The sequence below is a fragment of the Macrotis lagotis genome, chromosome 3, assembly GCF_037893015.1.
Source record: "Macrotis lagotis isolate mMagLag1 chromosome 3, bilby.v1.9.chrom.fasta, whole genome shotgun sequence".
Taxonomy (NCBI): Eukaryota; Metazoa; Chordata; class Mammalia; order Peramelemorphia; family Peramelidae; genus Macrotis; species Macrotis lagotis.
In genome coordinates, this window is record NC_133660.1 from 22,764,101 (window position 1) to 22,788,326 (window position 24,226).

At 37.0% G+C, this 24,226-nt stretch overlaps 1 protein-coding gene across 6 annotated transcripts in view; it reads right to left on the bottom strand.

The window, feature by feature from the left end:
- PDE5A (phosphodiesterase 5A) overlaps window positions 1-24,226 on the bottom strand; it is a 181,075-nt gene that overhangs the window by 148,820 nt on the left and 8,029 nt on the right. The window contains exon 1 of one of the 6 annotated variants that reach the window (XM_074228325.1): window positions 19,206-21,291. The exons of 4 other annotated variants lie outside the window; for them this stretch is intronic. The gene's annotated coding sequence lies outside the window, so the exon portion shown is untranslated. One more of the 6 variants, XM_074228326.1, reaches the window with a different exon arrangement.

Genomic DNA, 24,226 nt, shown 5'->3' on the forward strand with positions numbered 1-24,226 from the left:
ATATCACTTCTAGGGAACCGGAGTGGTGCCTTGGGGAGGGGGATATTTTGGTTTGGCAAGTTAAAGTGATGGTAAGTGAAACTGACATTCCTCTATAGGGAATGATGAAAGAGCTAAACTCATTATTGTCTATCAATTCAGAACTGAGAGGGATGAAGCAATGACATATGGAGATTTTAGAAAGGAAGGAAGACTAGAAGGAAGGAAGAAATAGGAGGGAGGGAAGAAGAGAGGGAAAGAGGGAAGAAGGAAGGGGGGAAGGAGGAAGTACAGAAGGAGATAGAAACATCAAGATATGATGCCACTGAGATAGTATACTATATGCTGCCTGACCAATGATCATCAAACTAAAAGAGACACCAGATATATCAGTAATAGAACTTCAATTCTGTAGACATCTAAAAGCCATCTGGCCAAAAGCAGGTCACTTGATATAAGTCTGACTTCTCTCTTCTATTAAGTAAGTAAAACAACAAGGGAAAATGCTCTTCTGACTTGTCCTAAGCTAATAGGATCAGAGATTCAGAGTTGGAAGAGATAGGTCTGGGTGGTGAAGTGAATCTAACTGGAAGAGGGGAAGAGAGATGTCATTGACTCTAAAAATCTATGATACCTGAGAGAAAAAATTCTGGGCCTATCCTAAACACATAAACCCTAGGCTTGAAGAACACAGATTTTTCATAGTTTTTATAAGCAACAAATCAAGCATATCCTCTGAGACATCAAAAAGAAATATACAAAAGGACAAGGAGTTCTAAAATATGGAATTCTGACAAAATAAAGAAGAAAATGGCTGGCAATGGAAAGAGAACATCTAAAGAGACAAATGTGACTGCAAAGGAAGATCAAATGAAAGTGTTTTTTAAATGATTATTAAAAACATGTGTGAAAAGGGCCATGTAAACAAGGAAAAACAGGGCAGGTGACCTAATCTTTATAGATGACAGAGCTGTCCATTTCCTCCTTTGATCTTCTCCACCAGGGAAAATAGCATTCAAAGTAGTAATAAGATTGAAAAAGGACTGAAATCTGAGGTAGGTGAGAGTCAACAGGAGACCATATGTAGCTGATTTGAATGAATCCCACTCTCTAAGCTGAGAATTGCATTCCCAAAGACTAAAACAACTTTGTGGGATAGCTAAATGAGCACCAGCAATCCTTGAGAAACTCAGCAAAATGGGAGAGGAAGCTTGACCCAAAGTTACACAGATGGTGCTCTGATCTTGGCAAGATAAAGAAAGGTTTAAACTATAGATGTGATGAGCATTTCAATCTAGGCAAAAATCTGCAAATATCTACTAAATATGTGGCTTATAAGCATTTAAAAGTCAAGAGGTGCTAGTAGGTCTATACTCCAATAAGAGTAAGGAGAGGAAAAAAGAACTCACATATATCAAAATATTGATAGTTTTCTTTTTGCAGTTACTAAACCTAGAAACTAAGTGAATGCTCATTATTTGGGGAAAGGATGAACTAATTATGCTATATGAATTTATTGGAATACTATTGTGTCATAAGAATTTAGGAATATATAGTGTCAAGGAAACCTGGAAAGATCTGAGTGAACTGGCACAGAGAGAACTGAGCAGACTTAGGAGAACAATTTATAAAATAATAACAACACCATAAAATATGAACATTATTTAAAGACTTGTTAACTAATAACACAATGACCAACTATAATTCCAGAGAACACCTGATGAAGCACACTACCAAGGGTCTTGACAGCAGTATACTCAAGCTACAAAAATGAGATACAGTCTTAGACATGGCCTATGTGGGAGTCTGTTTTATTTGAATGTGAATGTTTATTATGATGGTTTTATTTTTCACATTTCTCAATAGGTGAAGAGGAAGGTGAGAAGGAAAGAAAATAAATGCTGAACTGGGATAAAAAGAATTGGAAATGGAAGGGATGTCTGTTGTTTGAGGAATGACTGAAAAAGTTATGGCATATGATTATGATAGAATACTTTTATGCTATAAGAAATGACAAGGGGATATTTTCAGAAATACTTGAGAAGATTTATATGAATTGATACAGAAGGGAGCAGAACCAGGAGAACACTGTAAACAGTAATAGCAATATTTTAATGATGGTCAACCTTGAAAAACTTAGTGACTCTGATCAATACAATGATCCACAATTTCAGGATGAAAAATGCTATTCATATTCAGAGATAAAACTGATAAACTCTAAGTGTAGATGGAAGAATATATTTTAACTTCATTTTTCTTGCAATTCTTTTTTTTACAACATGGCTAATATTAAAATATATTTTGCATGTTTTGGGGTAGCTAGTTGGAGCAGTAGATAGAGTGCTGGGCCTAGAGTCACAAAGTTTCATCTTCTTGAGTTGAAATCTAGCCTAGACACTAGCTGCATATCCCTGGGTAAGTCATTCAAGCCTATTTGCCTCAGTTTCCTCATCTGTAAACTGAGCTGGAGAAGGTAATGGCAAACCAATCCAGTATTTTTGTCAAAAAAGCCCCAAATGGGATCAGGAAAAGTCAGACACAACTGAAATGCCTGAACAACAACAAAAAATTTGTGTATCTTCACATGTAGAACAAGTCTTCCTAATTGTGGTGGTGGTAGTGGTAGTAGTAGTAAAAGGACTAAAGGGAGGGAAAGAATCTGGAAATAAAAAAATTAAGTCAATAAAAATACTTATTTATTTTAAAATCAAGAAAGAATAAAGTCTTGTACTTAAGTATAGATATAGGACCGGCTATCTTGTAGTTGCTGAGAGGATGACCTAGGAATTTGAGATGACTATACCCCTAAGATGAATCAACAATATGCCAAGGCTATCAAGCCCAATCTTAGGCTTTATTAATAGGAGCCTTCAGGAGACAGGAAAAAACAACCCCAGGGTACTATGATCAAATCAGATAATCTCTGCAGCAATATGATCAGTTGTGAGAACCATGTTTCAAAGGGGTCTTGAGAAAATGGAACCCACATTACAGTCATGCATCCAGGATGGGGCAATAGAGGATGGTAAAGGAATGCAAAACCATTTCACATAATGAAAGGTTGACTGAATTGAGGGTGTTAATCAGGGCCAAGAGTTGGAGCAGACATAATCACTACCTCTAAATATAGGAAGTTTATCATCTAGAAAAAAGATTATCTACATTTTATAGCACCAGAGGGAAGAATAAGGAACAACCAATTAATCAATCAACTAGCATGGTAGTGCACTGGAAAGAATGTTGGGCATGGAATCAGGAAGACTTCACTTTCTGAGCTCAAATCTGGTCTCAAACACTTACTAGTTGAGTGATCCTAAGCATAGCACTTAACCCTATTTGCCTCAATTTCCTTATCTGTCAAATTCATTGGAAAAGGAAATGATAAGCCATTCTAGGAGCTCTGCCAAGAAAACCCTAAATAGGGTCATGAAGAGTCTGAAACAACTGAATAAAACAAAAAGCATTTCTAATTCCAGGGTTACTATGTTCCAGGCAGTGTTAGAAGATAAAGATTACAAAAAACAAAAGATTCTGATCTCATGAAGCTTGAATTTTAACAAAAGGAAAATATCCACATAAGTAAAAATATACACGAAACATATACAAAAGAAGAGAGTGGAAGCAGGAGAATGATACACATAGTAACAGCAACTTTGAAAGAGTTAGAAACTCTGATCAATACAATGATCTACCACAATTCCAAAGGACTCATAATGGAATATATATCCATCTCCAGATAGAGGACAGATGGACTCAGAGTAAAGACTGATGCTTGTTATCTTGTCTTTCTTTCTTTCCTTTTTGGAAAGGACTAATGTAGGAATTTGTTTTCCAAAAGAAACAAGCAAGATTAGAGATTAGAGATATCTACATAGAAATAATAATTAAACTCATGGAAGCCTTTAATATATCTAAGAAACAGAAATAGGCAAAATAGAGGAAGGAAAAAGGTAATGAATCTACTAAAATGTTTCACATTCATAGAGCATTTTGAATGGACATTTCTTTCTTTTGTATGATGTCTTGCAGTTAATTATTGAGGCAGATACTCCAGGCCTCCTCTTCTTCACCTAGAAAATGAGGGCACCAGGCCAGATGACCTCTAAAATCCCTTCCAAGCCTAAACCTATGCTACTATTTTCCTGTGAAGACCAAAAATATTTCCAAGGACAGAAAAGAGAGCACTGACCATAAAACATTCCTGTCATCATTATGGGAGTGATGGCTAAGAGAGAGGTTACCAAATGAAAAAGGCAAACTTGAGAAATTGGACTTGAAACCACATCCACGAAGCCCAGTATCCAGCCCACGGAATCAGCAACAAGGTCAACCCAAAAGCCCTCACCCTCCACAAGTATGCCCATTCCATATGCTAAGTCTCTAATTTGAATTCCTTTCACCCACAACATGGAGCATGTAGGAGAAGCCAGGTCTGAGGGTCAAAAACTTCATTTTGAATTAGAAAGAATTTCCTAAAAAAAGAAACAAAAAAGTTTTATAGAAACCAACAAACTTTGGCAGCCAGTTATGCAATGTCCTATTCTGTTTGAAGGCTTATTTGCAGTCATATAATTTTACAAAAAGTTTGGAATACTGTAATGAAAACAACACAAAATAGGTATGACCCATATATTCATGAACTCATAGACCTTGAGATGCTAGGGATCTTAGCAGTCATTTGGCAAACCATACCCCCTCCATTTCATTTTCTAGATGAAGTGGTTAAGGCACTTCTCCAATTCACATAGCAAGTAAATCTCAGAGGGGGGTTTTCTGAAACCCTCCAGGTCGGTACTCTTTCAGTGAGTCACTCTGCCTCTCTTTTCTTGCCAACAATGGGGGAAATTTTCACTTATCTGGTCTCATTTCAAAGCCCTCTTCTCATGCTAACTTGGAAGCTGAGGTATTCTTTCTATTTTTCTGGTTCATTATTTTATTTAATTTTTAAAATTACATGCAAAGGTAGTTTTCAGATTCATCCATTTGCAAGGTTTTGAATTTCCCATTTTTATAACACCCTATCTCCCCCCACTCCCCATGGCCTTGAACAAACAAGTAAGTTGTACATATACAACCATATTTACCATATTTCCATATTAGTTATCTTGTGAATGATGAATTATAACTAAAGAGAAAAAACATGAGAAAGAAAGAAAAAACTGAAAGGAAAATTTTAAAAGTGAACAGACTAAGCATTGCTCTGCAATTAGATTCCATAGTTTATTTGGTTCTGGATGTGGATGTCATTTTCCATAACAGGTCTCTTGGGATTTTCTTTGATCACTGAACTCTAGAGAGGAGCTTTGTCTATCATAATTGATCCATCTCAAAGGATGCCATTTATGTGTATAATGAATGTTCTGATCACTTCACTCAGCATTACTTCATTACAAGTCTTTCCATGCTTTTCTGGAGTTGAGTTGTTCATGATTTTTGAACAGAACAATAACCATATAGGTAGTCAAAGAGCTCCAACAAGTCAGAGCAGCACCTGTTGCAAATTCATTTGGGGGTCAGATGGCATCATCATGGGAATATAATCTCACTGAGGATGACTATTTCCCAAGACAGTCCAGTAGTAAAAACCAGGCCTTATACTTTAATGAGACTTGGAGATGAATCCCAGAGACAGCTGATATGGCAGAGTTGAAGCCCAGAATTCCTCAATGATGGTATCCATGAAGGAAACTGTTTGATCCATGCTGGTTCAGTGTGGCTCTGAGTATTATAATTATTACTATTTTAAAGATTGGGAAAATTGAAGCCCAAAAAAGTCTCACCTAAAGCTACAACTAATATAATGCAAAGGTCTAAAATCAAACCCAAGTATCTGAACTCCAAGTCCAACATTCTTTCTACTATGTAAAGCCTTCCTTGGCCAGATAATTTCTTCCAACACTCAAAATCATCCAATAGAATATAATCTTCCTCAGGGTCAGCACTGTTGGACTTTGGCCTTTATGTCCCTGGTGCCTAACCACAACCCTGTTTTGTTGTTAATTTGAATTTCTGTGTATGTGAAACCTTCTGGATGGCCTAGGAGTTCCTAATGTCATTTTATTGCCAGAATTTACTTGATTTTCTGAACCATGATTACCTTCATTAATTCAAATTTTCCCCTTTTTGCATTCAAGAAAATACACTTCCCCTCCAGAAATTTATTATTGGAACTTCCACATAAACCCCCAATCTCCCAATCTTTTCTTTCCCTTCTTTTAATCTCATTCTTCTCTTTGTCCTTTTCATAGTACCTTCTCCCAAGGAATCCTAAGAATGAATAAAGAAATTCCTAATAGATAAGAAAAGGGGATAGAGTCTGGGATGTTTTTGGTAAAGGAAGGAAACTTCTCTGCTAATGCAGGTCATCAGGACCTTCTCTTCAGTTTATATTCTAGAAAGTGCCCTAGAACACTGTACCAGGATCACCCAGCCCATATGTTTCAGAAGTCAGACCTAAAACCCAAGTCTTCCTGATTTGAGGTCAGCTCCCCATCCATTTCACAAAGCTATCTCTCTACCTAGAACTTGTCAGAAACAATGGATTGGAGAAGCCAGCAACTCCAAGTGTATGGCATTTTTTCTTCATCTTGTTCTGAAAGCTTTTCCATGAACCATAATGTCAACGGACTGGGGTGTTTCTGTTTTCTTTATGATTAAGCCTTCAGGATCAAAACTTACTCAAAAGGCTAAAGAAACACTATGCCGATTAGAATGACAAGTTCTTCAGCTATTGTTGCATATGAATTATATAGATTGAAAAACAGAGGAAATATTAAAATGTCTGTCCAGTGATTCACATACATGTGGGAGCCCAAGGCTTTATAGCAGAAGCAATGACTTGGTATGTTTTACCCATGAATCAGGAATACTAGGAAAAACCCAAACTTTAAGAGGAAAGATGCTACTGTTGTGCTGATGATGTTTCGTAATCCTAGGTACCTCACATTGAGGCTATGTTTAAAAAGAAATCAATCAGAGGTACCTGGTTCCAAAGTCAGACACAATCTTAATATCTAAGATTGGATTTTTTTATGGAAACTAGTTTTCCAGGTGATTCAAGGTATTGAATCATTGGTAGCCAAGAGTTAATTAGGGGAGCTGAGTTAGTAACTTATTTGGGTGATATATTGATATTTCTCAAATCTTAAAAATTAATGACTAATAAATTAGAAGCCCAAGACTCAAGTAGTTCTCATTACTTTTAGATGGGGCATATTTTGGAATATAATATACTTTAACATAATTCAGGAAGCATTTGTGTCCTCCTTTTCTCGTAGAATTGTGGAAACTTTAGTGTCTAGGACTGACTGGTTTTGACTAGAGTCAAAAGAACATTTGTAAGAAAAACATGAAATAAAATATTGTCTTAAGAGTTTTCCTCCCCACTTTCACCATAGACAACTTGTTTGTCTTTAAGACGATTCTTGTACAGTTGTGAACCAAACTACTTAGTCCACTTATATTTATTGTAAAGTTAGTAAAAGATGAGATTGCTACTATATTCAAATTGTTTTTAAATGCCATCTATTTTATAGGTACTTAAAGTGCTCATTAAAAATGGAGAGCTTTTAAAAAATCCAATGGATTGCTTCCTTTTAAAAATATTTTTTAAATTAATAATCTTCTATTTTTCCTTCAATACCTAAACTCGGCTTCACTAGCAGCAAACAGACTAGACAAGCATCCATCAGTTGTCAGAGACAGAGGTTATCATCCTGTAAGATTACGACTAAATGACATTTATGCCTTATGCCAATGCAAAGGTCTAAAGTATGAAAAGTAACAGAAGAACCTTTTGATTACATAAAGTAGGAACTGGTTGACATGCTCCAAGAATCTTATTTCTCTACTACTCAACCTTAGTGAGGTCTGAGAGTTAGATATCAAGGTTCTCCAGTCAGTTCTCTCGAGATAATAAAGAATGCCTCTGTGCCTCACTTTTCACTTCTGTAAAATGGGTATGCCACCATCCACTGACCTCATAGAACTTCTATAGTTACCCAATAGCAAAAAAGTGGACAGGAAAAGCCATTGAAAATGACAAAAATATGACAGCATAATGTAGAGAGCCCTAGATCAGACATATCCTTAACCAGGTCTATGACCTTCAGTTAGTCACTTGTTTATAATGTCAGGGTGGTTAAATCCTGTTAAATGATCTCAATGATTCCTTTCAGCCAAAAATCCTGACTTCTTGATTACTACTGACCTTTGTCAAGTAGTCACAGCAGTTCATGGTATCAGGTTGACTAAGGCTGATAAAATTTGACCCAGCAAAGGCTCATCTTCCTTGCCTTCCCACTTCATTCTTTATTCCTACTACTCTTTGATGAAAATGGGCATCTCATAGGAGCAGACTGAGAAAAGGAGCAAAGAATGGATTCCTAAGCCAGCTAGAAACAAGTCTGATGTTCTATTCAAGTAGAGCCAGGCCAAAGGCAGAGGCTGAGGGACAAAAGCAAGGCCTGGATCACATTTGGGTGCAGAATTCTGCCGAAAGATCCTTCCAAGTTACAATTAAAAATGCTTTTTGTTCAAAAGAGTTTGCTTCTTTCATAAGGTTCACAAAAAACTGTTTAAACAAAATCAAACCAGAATGGAAACTAGCAACACCCTGGGTACCCTTGGGACAGTAGATTAGAAAATTTCCATTTTACTCTAAAGATATTAATGTCCTGGACACTGAGAAGGCACCATGAGTCTTCTTGAATTCTCGATCTGAATTCATATATTTATAGTGGTGGGCACTTTTTATGAAACTAACCGGTAAACTAAGTAATGTGGTATCATCACCCCCATTTTATAGATAGAAAAACTACAGTGTTGTTTGATTTGGCCACAGTCCTATAGCAAAGAAATGATGGAGCCTGGTTTGATTCTAAATTCTGACTCTGAATTCCACTATTCAGTAAAATTCCCATTACTTACCCTGTCCTGTCTTTATTAAACTTAATTTTAATAACTGGGGCAGTTTGGTGTAGTATAAAGAACACCAGACACAGGAATCAAGACCTTGGCTCTCAAATCCTGTCTTACTACTAACCCTGGGCAACTCACATGACCTTTCTGAGACTCAGTTTCTTCATCTGTAAAATGAGCAGGAGAAGAAAATGGTATACTACTCCAGTATCTTTGCCAGGAACAGCCACAAAAAAAGGGGGGAGAATAAAATGGTAAGCCACTCTATTATCTTTGCCAAGAAAATCTCTAAAATAGGGCCATAAGCAGTCAGAAGCAACTGAACATCAAAATTCCTTATTATAAGCGAGTTTTAAATTTAACAGTGAATTTCATGAGAAGCATATTTTTTTTATCCAATATTAGATGGGATTCCAGATGTTATAGCCTGAATAGAAAAGCCAACGACAACTTAATAGGAAAAGCAGCATCATTAGGAGTAATATTTAGCCTACTCTGATTCCACAAGACGTCTTTACAGTCCTCAAGAGGCTGAGCCCCTGGGATGATGTTAAACCACTGGCGGCAAAGTGCTGCCAAAGAGCAACGGGCTTCATGAGCTGTGAGGGACATGCAACCCAGTGCTATCACAATCCATGGCCGAGCAAACAATAACATTTCCAGTATCAGACCCTTAAGACTGTTTAGAATAGGAAAATGAGTGGAGGACAAAAGATAAAAAATGTATGAGTGAGTGTTACAGAAGGCCAATGGAATCCTCAGAGCAAAGTTGCTTACTAAACAAGTAAAAGCCACTTTTGACAGTTATGTAATTTAAAAAGGCACACATTCAAGATATGAACAATTTACATATTTTGAACATATAACTTCAGAGTGAATTTGTAATTGGGAAGTGAGTTGTCAGCTAGGTGGAGTCACTGTTACTATGTTACTATAGCTCAGGATTCTGTCTCTCTCAAGGTCCTAGGAGTAACCCTTACTAATACTCACTATGATAGCTCATGAGCCCCTACCAGTGAACTTCCCATTTTTATGAAATCAATTGTCATACAACTGTTAACTCCTAAACATAAAACATTTACTTAACAGTTATTGTAAAAACAGGAATACGCATATAACGTACTGATCAAAAGACAAATAACATTTACTCAACAGAAGGTAAAAGCATGAATAATCAAGTATCACAGTTAACCTATAAACTTAGGTAACACTGTTTCATCAACATATGTAGTGTCTTTTGAAAAGAGTAGATACACCCTTAGAGAGATCCATTAGGGATTTAGGAGTGTAGGAATGGAGAAATCTTTGTGACTGGGACAACTCGAAACTCTGGACCTCAGGCCTTGATATCTTTGATTCATTTAAGAAAGATCGGTACTACTCAAAGCTGCTGGCTTGCTACCTGCTCTTCCCTGTTCTCCTGCTGACCAAAGCCTCTCCCACTCTGCTCTCCAGTAAAGGAAATAGTAATGATCTCTTTTCATTCATGGCCACCCTAAACAGAGTATTTTGAGAAAAAAAATGATTCACTCCTTTAATAATGACTGGTTCCCATGAGCCAAAGAATTGTCAGGCTCCTCATATCCACAAATACCAAGGAATCTTTCTTTGTCAAATCAGCTCCAAGTCTAAAGAGGGATTCCCAGCAAAACAAATGCAAAGCTAGTCTTCCTGTTCTGTTTCTTCCTATCAAGTCTGAGAGGTCAGTAGAGAGCAAAAGAGCCAACCCTCAGAAATCTGCCCCTTATCAGACTCCAGAGAGCAATAAGAACCAAAAATTCTGAACAAAGTTTCTAATGCCTCAACTAGGAATCTCAGGAGTATATCTTTACCTCAAGAAATCCATCTTTCTGTCATCTATAAGTCCAACAGTATTTATACAAACTTTACACATTTGATTCCTAATTGCCAATTATAAATTTCCGAACTCTAAAAACAGGCACTTGCAAATGAGTGGAAAGACCATAATACCCTGGGGTTCTTGTCAGAAAAAGAGATAGTTCTCTCTAGACCTTAGAACAATTCTCTGCATCAACTCAATATTTTTTTCTGAGGGATTGTTTATCTAAAGGTGATTTTTTTTCATTTCTCCTTACATGGTCTTTCTCTATCCTTCTCAGCAACCAAATTGCTCATTTACAAAGAAGTTGTAACACACACACACACACACACACAGAGACGGATAGAGGATGGAGGGCTGGAGCTTGTGTATATTTTTGTTCTTAAAATGAAATGGAAAAACATCCTTGAGACCATCAGAAATGAATTTAATTATGTCAACAAGTATTAAATCATACATTCTAAATTCATTCTATCAATAGAACTTTTCAATGAAATTTGAACAGTTAGATTTGGTCCTTTCAGAAGGCCTTTCATCTTCAGTTTTCTAAAAGTTTTATCATCTTTCCTGGGGGGTGATAGGGATCCATCAAAGCTTGTTTTTTTTAAGCAGAGAAAGCTGACCTGGTCAGTGAATAAAACAAGTGATTCTTACAAAACTATGGTAAGAGAAAAGAGGAGACAAAGTGTTGGTTGGGAGGTGAAGTTGTTCAGAGGATGAACTGGTTGTAAGAAGGTCATCTATTTGCCACTATTCACAGTGATACTGTATGCAGTTAGCACAATACCTCATATGTAATGAACATTTAACCAAAATTGGACTGAATTATTAAGAAATATATATATGCAAAAAAGGCACTATCTATCTACTTAGATCCAGAGATTTTACTATTGATCTATATCTCCTTGGGTTAGAAATTAAAACCAAGAAAGGTCCTTTATGGTTACTACACTCTACCAATTGGTATGGCTAATAGGACAGAAAGAAAAAATGACAAATGTTGGAAGGGATGTAGGGAAATTGAGACTTTATATACTGTTATAATAGTTGTGAACTGATTCAACAAATCTGTAGAGCAATTTGGAACTATGCCCAAGAGGATTATTAAATCATGACTACCCTTGGCCTAGCCATGACACTGTTGGGGCTATATTCCAAAAGAGATGAAATATGGGAAGAAAAGAAGCTATATCTAATAGGATTATTTATTGCAACTCTTTTCTGGTGATGGGGAGTTGGAGATTGGGGGGATACCCAGTGGTTGCAGAAGAGCTGAACAAATGGTGGTCTGTGATTGAAATGAAATGCTGTTTTTTTTTAATGGGAAATGATGAACAAGATACTCTCAGTAAAAACTTAAACCAGAAGAAATGAAAAAAAAGTTCCTATATGTGCAAGAATATTTTTGTGATAGAGATAAACTCTATTTGCCCATCAACTGTGGAGAGTTGAACAAACTTCAATTGTAATACAGAGACACATGGAAAAACTGATATATACTGATGCAGTATAAAACCCTATGCATGAACTGATGCTGAGTGAGATGAGCAGAACCAGAAAAACACTGTACACCCTAAAAGCAACATGGGAGTGATGTTCAACCTTGAAGGACTTGCTCATTCCATCAGCGCAACAATTGGGAACAATTTTTGGCTGTCTGCAAAGGAGAGTACCATCTGTATCCAGATAAGGAGCTGTGGAGTTTGAACAAAGTACAAAGACTATTCCCTTTAATTCGGAAAAAACCCCAGATGTCTTATGGCTTGATCTGGTTACCTCTGAGAATTCTGTTCTCTTTAAGGATATGATTTCTCTCTCATCACACCCAATTTGGATCGAGGTACAACATGGAAACAAAGTAAAGACTGACGGAGTGCTATCTGTGGGGTGGGGGTGGGGGAGGGAAGCAAGATTGGGGGAAAACTGTAAAACTCAAATATCTTTAATAAAAATTTAAATAATTAAATAAAAAATAAAAACCCTATGCATAAAAACCACAATAATATAAATTGAAGGGATTATAATAGACCCTGTGATTTCCTTGGAATAGAGAATGCCTAGAAGAAGAAACTCCCTACAGACTTGCATCTTTCTACTATATGGTTGTTCTAGGAATTTGCTTAGAGAACTTAAAAATTAAGTGACTTGCTCAGGTTTGTACAATCTGTATGTGTCAGAGGCAGGACCTGAACCCAGGTCTTCCTGGTGAAAAGTTATACTAGTCCTTCAGTACTGAAGAGGTCCACAAGATCAGTTCCTTTCCTTCCTTCCTTCCTTCCTTCCTTCCTTCCTTCCTTCCTTCCTTCCTTCCTTCCTTCCTTTCCTTTCCTTTCCTTTCCTTTCCTTTCCTTTTTTTCCTTTCTTCCACATCACTTCCTTCCTACCAGAGATGGTAGGACCCAAATTAAGAACCCCTATATTAGGGGAACTTCATTTTTGGACACAAGAGGCTACCTGGGGTAGGAGGGTAATCAGATTCAAATCCTGCTTGTTACCAGTTGAGAGGTCGCAGACAAATCATTGAACCTGATCTTCAGTGACCTTTCTATAAAATAGGAATGATGGTAACCAGAATACTGACCTCACCAACTGTTGTTGTGAAGGTCAAATGAGATAATGGATGGAAAGTATTTTGTAAACTTTAATCCCTAGATAGACACCAACTACTGATATTGTGGGAGGGATAATGAAAAGATATAGGCATTGAATCATCCAAAGACATAATCACATCTCCTGTGTTTCCAACTCTGCAAAATGTTATTTTGCTTTTATTTAATCTATTGCTCTTGTTCATCAATCATATAACTTAATAACTAACCTCCAACCAGACCTAACATCAAATTGACTTTTTCTGAAAAAGGAGAAGAGGGTCAATGAAAAAGAAAATGAACTTGTCTTTAATGGGGTGGGGTGGGGGAGAAACCTTCCAGAATTAGGTATTCTGCATGAACATGACCATGAGACAATGACCATGGCTCCAGGAAGCAGGGTAGATAAGTTGGGATGGCTGAAAATATTTGTGGGATTTGATTTGCATTTACTACTCATCTTCAGGAAAAAAATTAAAATAATGAAAACATTAATTTGCAAAGTATTGCATCAAAAATATTAATGAAATATAGGGCTAATCACTCACAAGCAGTAACAGAAAGATTAACAGCTCTCCCCCAAAAGGAAGAAAAGCATTGATAGAATAAAAAGATTAAAAGCCTAGAAAAATGCATTTAGAACAAACAAGAGTAAAAGTTGAAAACAGGCATACATGGTTGGCTTTTTCTTGTTACAAAAATTAGTTTTCTGAATATAGTCTCTTTAAGTCAATGGTGGAATCAAAAGACCCTCCAAGGGTGATAGCCACATGAACTCAGCTAACAATATGTCAACAACACCACTGTCTAATGAAATTTCAAATCAATGTCTGAATCATGTGGATTTTCTTAAATGGAAACCAAGGAATTTTAGGATTTTAATTCAGGACCAGGTCACGACAAACATAAATTATTAAAAAAAAGTTTACACTTGAAGAGCCCATATTTAGTAATCAGAATATTCTAAAAGAAAAATTGTACAACAAATCAGTGCAAAATATAAACATTTGGTCCATACAAAACAATAAGCAAGTCAAGACTAAAATTAAACAGCAAAAACTCACTATTTTTTTTCAGAGACTAATGAATAACAAATTTCGACCCTATGCACACAGTCTTTGAACTATAGAACTCTTAAGAGTTCTGGTGTCCTAATGTTCTGGACAAACAACTGTATTGGGGAGTGAATATGATCACAGATGTGATTGTTACCCACATTGATCCATTAAAAACTGAAAAAAAAAACATTTCCAATAGATGTCAGTTGACCATATATTCATAATTTCTGAAATGCTTGGAATGAAAAGCTTTCAAAATATGAAGACTTAGCTATGTGAGAACAATACACTGCACATGTCATCCCACTTGTCCTGCTTCCTGTTTTTGGTGTGAAACTTGTACAAGATGCTTCCTATAGCCTGCCATTAACCCACAAAAGATGAATTTAATACCTAATACTTTCTTTTGACTATATCGAAGGCAATTCATCCACCTACACAGCAGTCAGAATAATATTAACTCTATCTGATTGCCATCTAGAACCATGAGATAACAGCAGCAAAGTCACACTAATATATTCACCACTTTAGTCAAAGATTTTATAATGCTTTTTCAATGATACTCTTCTCAGCTTTAAGTCACACTGTACACATTACCAAACAATGTAAGACAGTCATTACATTTTATAAGACCTACCTCTAAAGGAAGATATGAAATACTGTAAAATTGAAAAGCTACTAAAATGTGAAGAGGAAAATGATAAGCCTAAATTTGTTCAGTCTTCCTTCAAGGCAAATTCCCAGAAATCTGATCAAAGTAATAGATGTCTCAATCATTATTAAAGATTCAAATGATGTTGAAAAAGAGGTAGACTAGGTTAGAATTCCAAAAAGACCTTTGTTAAATTTGATGGAATGACCCAACCAGGAGACCAATTTTATGAAAATGGAGTAATTTTTAAATACTGGGGTTTGCAATAGAAATCAAGAAGGAGACATTCTTCCAGAGGACTTGAGACAGAGCTAAAACATAGTGGGCGTGACTTGGGAGAGTTTTTTAGGAGCAGTGGGAAGGGTTTCAAGCTTATATCAATATCTAGCTGGCACATACATAGAAAATTCAAATGCCATGCTATTCCTTTAAAGGTAATAAAAATGAACATTAGGAAAGGAATTCAGAAAACAAAAGGCCATTCAAAAGTCTATCTTTCTTTAATCAGTGACTAGAAGTAATGTCAAAAGATAAGACAATATAAGGAATTAAAATGGAATAAAAGTTTTTTAAAAGTCAATATTGGGGTGGCTAGGTGGCCCAGTGGATAGAGCACCGGCACTGGAGTCAGGAGTACCCGAGTTCAAATCCAGCCTCAGACACTTGATAATTACCTAGCTGTGTGGCCTTGGGCAAACCACTTAACCTCACTGTCTTGCAAAAAAAATCAATATTAATCAAACACTTTAGCTCTGAGGAATAAAAACAAAATTAAGAGAGAAACTGCACAGGATATGGAAAAATTTTGGTCACTTTTATGATGGAAAAAGTGTAACAAAATGAAAAGTCATGCTAAATTAAATGAAACAAAGCTGTACCTTGTTGATATAATGGATGGAGTAGTTATATCCAGGCAAATGGAAAACTCTAGAGTACAAAATGCAAAGCAATTGGTCTGGATAAGATCAGTCATTATTGGATCAGATGCTTCATAGAGGTGTATGAATTACTGGTGAGGAACTTTGCCAGATTTCTCTCAGAAACATGCCTCTCATTCCACCATTTTTTATTAGGAGATATCCCATATCTATTAATAAAGCTTGAAAATGCTGGTAAAATATCCCAAAATAGGCATATTATGGTAATAGAATAGCATTGTGCTATAAGAAGTGATGATGGGGATGGTTTCAGAAAAATCTGGAAGATTTATATGAAGTGATACAAAGTAGACAGAGCAGAACCAAGATAACACTGTACACAGTGACAGCATTATTATAGCAATGATCAACAGTGATACCATAAAAATATATATACAAACATACATACATACATATATATGGAGAGAGAGAGAGAGAGAGAGATGATTAATATGCATAACAGTGACCAAGAATGATCACTTTAGTTCCTCTGATATAATGCTCCATGGCAATTGCAAAGAACAGCATAAAAATGCTATCTACCTCCAGAGAATGAACTGACAAACTCTTAGTTCATCCTAAAATAGATTTTTTTCACTTTATTTTTATCTTTTTTTAACAACATGGCTAAAATAGAGATATGCTTTTCATGTTTTCATGTGCATATTAGGCATTACCTGACTTATTTTTTCAATGGGTAGGGGAAGGGAAGAAGAAAATTTGGAATTCAATTATTTTAAATGAATGCTTTAAAATTTAAGAAAGTGAAAGAAAACAAAACAGGTTTATACATATTTGTGCACTTTACAAAAAGGATTCACAATTTGTATTAAAAACAAATAAGCAAAAGTACTTTTTAAACTGTGTGCAGAAGAAAAACAGGCATGTGTGAATATATCTCAGGAGTGTAAAAAACAACTTATTATGAATTCAGGAATTAATAATCAATTACCAATTAATTAATTAATTGAGCAAGCTGGCGCAAAATGTAGTATCATACATATTGTATTTTGCTAATAACCACAACCAGATAGGTAGGTGGTACAGTGGACTGAGCACTGGATCTGGATGCTTAGATAATTACCTAGCTGTGTGGGCAAATCAGTTGTCTCTGTTGCCTACAAGCCAACATTCCAAACTTATACTTGTTGGACTTCATCTTTTCACAGGATTAGAGTTGGAAAGAACCTGAGAAGTCAATGAGATCAATCTCCTCATTTTATAGAAGAACCTGAGACCCAGAAAGATTAAATTAATTATTCCAGAGTCTTAAATGAGAGTTAAACCTAGGCTTTCCCAATTCCAAAATACAGTTATAAACCCATTACACCATCATTTCAAACATAGCATATCCAAAAGGACCCCATCATCTCCCAACCCCTACTGATCTGTTCTCTAATACAAACTTTCCCATTTTTATTTTCCTAGTCACCCAGGTTCACCTCAGAATCAGACTTATGTCCTCCAAGTCAAAAACTCACCAGATCCAATGAGTTGTGAAAGACCATTTGACTAAAACATAGTTTTTAAGACCATATCCTTCCATTCTGGTCCACTGAAATCTAGTTCACCTTATTTCTTCTCACTTAGAATATTACAATAAACTCTCATCTGGACCTCTTATTTTCCAACTCTTCTCATTATTTAGTTAAGTGGCCAAAGTAATCTCCCCAAGGGAAAAAAAGGTAACCATGTCACTCCTTTGCTTAAAAAACAAACAAACACACACACAAACAAACCCTCTTGTCTAGGGAATTAAAAACTCCCTCCTTCACTTTGGCATTTAAAATTCTCCAAAATCTGGCTCCAAATTACTTTTCTAAATTCAATTTCTTTTCATTGACTGAAATTTCTAGCCACGCTGGTTGACCAGCTCTTCCCTAATTTGTCCTTGCTTATCTCCTTTTCCCAAGCTTCCATAGAGTTTCCACATGTCTGAAGGTTCTCCCTTCATTAACTCCACCTCTCAGTATCCTTATCTTCCTTCTAAGAACAGTTCTAGGACCCCTTCTATAGAATTCTTTTCCTGGTTCCCCAGATGTTAATGGTTCTGTCCCTTCTCAAAAAGCCTTTTTTTGTTGTTTATCTATGTTCATGTCCTATCTTCCCAGTAAGCTCCATCAGGGAGGAAGGAGTTTGCCAAATTGCATTTTTGTCACCCCCAATTCCCAACACAAGATCTAGGCCTTTACCAATTTAACAGATGTGGGGAGGGGGAAGAGGGGATTGATTGCTCATCATATCCCAAAAGAAAACCAGGGAACACTCATGGAATCTTAAATGGGAAGACTTTCAGGTCACAGAAGAAAAATACATCCCAGAGTTAAATAGTAAAGGAGAGAATTCATTATTTTAAAGGGGTGGATGCTGAAAACAGAAATAGCTTCAAACAGGTTTTGATGACTCCTTTGAGCCCAGCTCTGTAATTAGCTATGGAGGGAAACTAGGATGTTCAGGAACTAGCCGCCAAGGTTAGTAACACCCTTCCTTCACAGGTCCCTCACTACCACTATTGAGTGGCACACTGGGTCTGACCCAGAACAGGGATTCTGCTAGTCAGACTATATTTAGCTGGTACTTTCAAGTGTTCCTTCACAGATCCCCTGTCCCATTGTCAAAGGCACACTGGGTCTGACCCAGAACAAGAATTTAACCATTCAGACTATATTTAGTCAGTATTTCCAAGACTTCCACAGTTGGAAAACACATAAAATTTATGATGATGAAGAAGGGGATTTACATGAAGGATACAGATTATTGCCTTCCCTTCAATAAATGAGATAACATATGCAAACCTGAAAGCATTATTTGAATAGTAGCTATTGTTATTACCACACTGACTCTTTTACCTTGAATTTCAGAACTAAAAGAACTCTCAGAAGGTCTTGGGACATAGTTATTGAATTGAACTGAATTGAATTACTTAGTTCATCCCATCCTTCATTTGGCAGATGGAGAAAGGGAACATCAGAATGAGAAAGTGATTTAACTAAGGTCTCCTTGGTTTTCTGCTTCCAAATCCAGTGTTCTTCCCATTAGAACAGGTGGCCCCTATCTTGTAAGGAGTATCTAGTACCCCATGTATCCTGATACACAGAGTGTGGGATGGTTTCTTTAACAAAAAGCACCAGATAACAACATCTCAGCAGTGAAGCATGAAATGGCAAATCATCCAGAAACATCTGGCCAAAATTTCCAAGGGGCTTCTCCTCCCAGACTGATTTTTTTTTAAAATTTTGCTTCATTCCTTACCTAGACTTAAATCATTGAATGGGTTCTGCCTCTGACAAGCTGAGACCTAGAAAGATCTTCTTCTAAAAAGGCCAAGGTCTTCCACTCCATCCAGGGTCATCTTCAGTTATCCTGATTCATATCTGGCATCTGAACCCAGATAGTTCTAGAGGAGAAAGTGAGGCTAGTGACTTAGCACAGCACCCCCTTATTTAAATCAAATTTACTTGTATGTCATGGCATCACTTCTCTGATGTTCTCTGAGAACAAAGATCAAACAACAACATAATGGCACATATTTCACCAATTCACATGGAAATTAATCCTTTTGGGCCTTATTTCTACTTTATCCCAATGACTAGGAAAAGGAGTCTTTGTGTTTCTTTTTGTTTCTGTGTTTGTGTGTGTGTGTGTGTGTGTGTGTGTGTGTGTGTGTGTGTGTGTGAAGGACCTCTCTGGATCTGGTAAAATCCATGGACCCTACTCAGAATAAAGTCTTTAAATGCATAAACTAAAATGCAAATGATTATAAAGAAAAACAAGCCAGGAAATTCCTTCCCTCAATGCAGTTCTTCACTGCTGAATCTTAGGAAAGCGCCTAGAATAATTATAGTTAGCATTTCTAAGACTCTTGAAAGTTTGCATCGCATTGTACATATATTAGTTCATTTGATCCTCATAACAGCTCTGGCTTTCTTCTTATTCCTATTTTACAATTGAGGAAACTGAGGCAGATGGAGGTGAAGTGACTTGCCCAGGAGTCACATTGCCCCAGTAAGTGTCTGAGGCTGCATTTGAACTTGCATCTTCCTGATTCTAGTCCAGTGTGCTTAACCACTGTGCCGACTAGTTGCCTCAATAAAAGGTGAAGTAACTTACCTAGGGTCACAAACCAATCAGTTCCTGGGGGCTGGGGAGGGGAGAACTCAGGTCTTCCTGACTTCAAGGTCAGCTCTGTACAAACTACCACCACAACTGTTTCTGACATACTTCTTAATTACAATAATAAAAATAGTTAACATACAGAGGTCTCTATGGTTTGCAAAATGCTTTTCAGATATTATATCATTTTTCCCTCATAGATATTATTAGCAATGAGGAAACTGAGGCAGAGAGGAAGGTGATTTCATTGTCTAAGATCTCAAAGGTATTAAGTCTCTAAAGCAGGATTCAAAGAGGAGCAAGCAAAAGTCTAATTCTGCACAAAAACAAATTTGAAGGAAGAATTTTGTTTAGTTTTTTTTTTTAAGGTGGTGCAGCAGACAGAGCACTGGCCCTGAAATCAAGAGGATTTCAAATCTGGCATCAAACACTTGATATACTTTAGCAGTGTGACCCTGGGCAAGTCACTTAACCCAATTGCTTTGCAACAATAAATGAATAAATAAAATTAGAAATCCAAGGTTAACAAACACAGGCCTCTGAAGAACTTGATAACTTCTCAAACACAAGGCAAAAAAGGGAAATTTGGGTGGTTTGACTTTTTAAAAGAACTAGTGTCTTTTCAAGAATACTGCTCCATACAAATTATGCCAGAGTGTTGTATCAGTGGGTTTTTTGGTAGTGAATGCCTGAAATTCAACTTTACCCACCCATTGCATGATGGGTAAATACACAACTCAGATGCCTTTTTCATTAGGCGATTGAAAAATGACAGCTTAATGTTCTCAAAGCTGCATCTATCTGGGACAATAACCAATAAACTATGAAATACAGGGTGACGGTGCCCCTCTTACTGGACCACTCCATACGAAGTTGGACAAAATACACAGCAAGATCATATCAATAGCCATTGATTCAAACAATGTTGTCCATCCTGTAGAACTTCAGAGTTGGAAGGAGTTCAGAAACCATCAAGTCCATCCAAAAACTATTGTCTAGAACACATTTATGTATATGCGCTATAAATATATGTACACATGTCATAAACACATTTATGTATGTTTTTATTCATATGTATATACACACATGTGGTCATCCAGTTTTCAGCCTTCTAGTGAGGACAGGAGTCCACTGCCTCTCTGCCCCTTCCACCTTTGGAATTACTCTAATTCTGAAGATTGCTGTTTTGGCTTTCATTCTCAAAAAAGATCAAGACATCCTGTGTGTGTGTGTGTGTGTGTGTGTGTGTGTGTGTGTGTATGCCATGATATATATATATATATATATATATATATATATATATATACACACATATATATAATATATATTAATAATATATATTATATATAAATATATTATCTAATAAATATATAAAATATATTTATTTTTATATATATTCTATATATACTCATTCATTCAGTGCCTACTGTGAGGTAGGCAACAGGATCACAAAGACAAAAATGAAGCCACTCTCTGCCCTCAAGGAACTTAGGAGAAAACATATTCACAGAAAATGAAATTCAAATTAACCATTAGGGGGACCTGGAGAGGCTTTTTGTAGGAGGCAACACTTAGGCTGAGTTTTAAAGGAAGCAAAGGGTTCTTGGAGGGAGAGTAAAAAAAAGAGGACACACTGGGTATTGTAGGCAAATACACCAACCACTAGCCAAGAATAGCAGTGTTTTAACTCATTTTGTTAAACCCAACCCACCATCTTAAGGAGCAGCTAGATGAACTAGATGAAGTCAGGAAACCTCATCTTCCCAAGTCCAATTGTGATTTCAGATACTTACTATCTGTGTGACCCTGGGCAAGTCACTTAACCCTATTTGCCTTAGTTTCCCCATCTATAAAATAAACTGGTGAAAAAAACGAAACCCCTCCAGTATCTTTCTCAGGAAAACCACAAATGGGGTCATGGAGGGTTGGATATGACTGAAAAATGACTAAACACCATCATCTCCACTATCATAAAGATAAAAGAGCATAGATTTGAAATAGACCTCAGGAGTGATTGAAAATGATGGTGGTTGAAAGATCATCTCAATCACAGAAGAGGAAATAATCCCCAAGAAGTTCAGTGTCTTCCTTTGTCCAACAATAGAAGGCAAGTGAGGGAAAGAGGAAGAACAAGAGCCTAAGGCCTGCCTTTAATGGCCAAGTCCTAGAAGAGATACAAACTTTAGGTACCATAATTACAGCCCACACTTTGAATCAGGAGGAAGACACAATGTTACAAGAGAACAAAATCCAGGGCAAGAAGAGGCAACAGTGATGATGGTGTTGTGACAAAAAGATGTGGGTTCCAATTCTGTCTGCCGCTGCCTATCAGACCTTGAATAGATGGCTCTATCACCTAACAGCCTTTTAAGTTCTCAATCTAGAATTTATTTTAAAAAACTGCCAGAGAGGAGCTAGGTGGCCACCTAGATAATCTGGAAGCTTCTTGACAAAGGTGGAAGGAAGTAGGCATTCAAAATTCCTTTGCCACTCTCAATCTAGGATAAGAGCAGGGGAGGAGGGACAAATCACAAACTGAGCCAAGGAGCTAGAGAGCCCAGGAATGTTAGGGGGATAGATCCCAATGACATGGCAAGTTGCTAAATAAGGAATTCTTATACCTTGGAAACAAGGGGGGGGGGGGTTGGAAACCTAATGCAAGAATTATTGGCTTTGGAGTCAAGGGGCCTGGATTGAAATCCTTCCTCTGTTGCTTACTATCTGTGTGACCTTGGCCAAATTATTTAATATTTCAAGTTCTTCCTCATCACCTATGATCCATGATCCTGGGCGATCTGACTGTGAAGGTATCTGCTCAAGATTTTGTAGGAGGTGAGTCCTAGGGAGAGGGTTATTGTATGGGAACTTGGAGGTGCTGGCTTGGCTATGGTTGCTCCACAGGATGGCACAGCCCAGGAATAAGCCATGAGGTAAAATGCAGTTTCTGAAGTTACTATAGCAAGGAAGGGATGACAGAGCCTTAGGCTAAAGCTCTAGGTACCTCATATCAGTTCTGACTCTGGCCCTGACTACAAATGAATGAATGAATGAATGAATGAAGATTCATTTTTTAAGTGTTAACTATTTGCCAAGGACTGTTCTGAATGCTTGTGATAGAAACAGGGAGCTATCAAGGAGCTCACAATCTAATGAAATGGTGGGGATGGGAAAGGGAATAAAATATAAAAGAATTCTAGCTGCAAAACTGAAGTGAAAAAATCCTATGGTCCCATAGGTAGGTACTACCGTGGTGGAACTAGAAAGGCCTAAGGGACCCTCTAAGTAGTATCTGTAGATTAGGTGACAGTTCTAGAGGTCTGAAGAACCTAAAAGCAGGGCAGAGAATAAAGCACAGTCCTCTGTCTCAATGGAAAGAATAGAGTTGGTGACTCCTATCTCTCTAAGCCATGTAAGCAGTCAAGCAGTTCTGATGGGTTCTAGGTGGCCTCTGCTAGAGGGACAGGGAAAGGAATTCTGGGTTCCAGGATGGTGGAAGTGGAGGAGGGAAGGAAGGAAAGAGACAAGTCAGGAAGGAAATCCTCATTGGTAGGACAGGTGCTGTCAGCTTTTAGATCACCTTTATTTCCAGACAAAAACATCAAAGTTTATTTAGTGTATAATAGGAGATCACTAAATAAAGATTTTAAAGCAGGAACAGCCTGATCAGCTCAACACTAGATGAATAAATGAAAAAGCATATGATAAACCCTGTTTACTACATCTTAAGGCTTGTGTTAAGTAAATGGAGTGGACACACATAGAAAAAAATGATACCCCTGTTCTCAAGATGCTCACACTCCAGGACATGGGTGTCCAACCTTTTAGCTCTTCTGGGTCCCATTGCCCAACCAAAGACTTGTCAAGGGCCTATATAGAATTAAGCATTATTTATGATTACATTGTAGCCCATATGATCACTGAATATAATAATAAAATAGAATAACGTAATAAAGTATGGACTTGGAGGATACAACCTACAGATTTACTCTGGGAGAAGTCAACACATGTAGGACATTGTGAGCTGCATGATAGATGGCAAGGCCCAGAAATCCTTATGATACCTAGAGGTATCTGACCCTATATCATGATCAATAGTGAAATATGGGAGACATGGCTCAGGAGTGTCCGATAGGGCATGCCCACCATCAAAGAAGGCATTG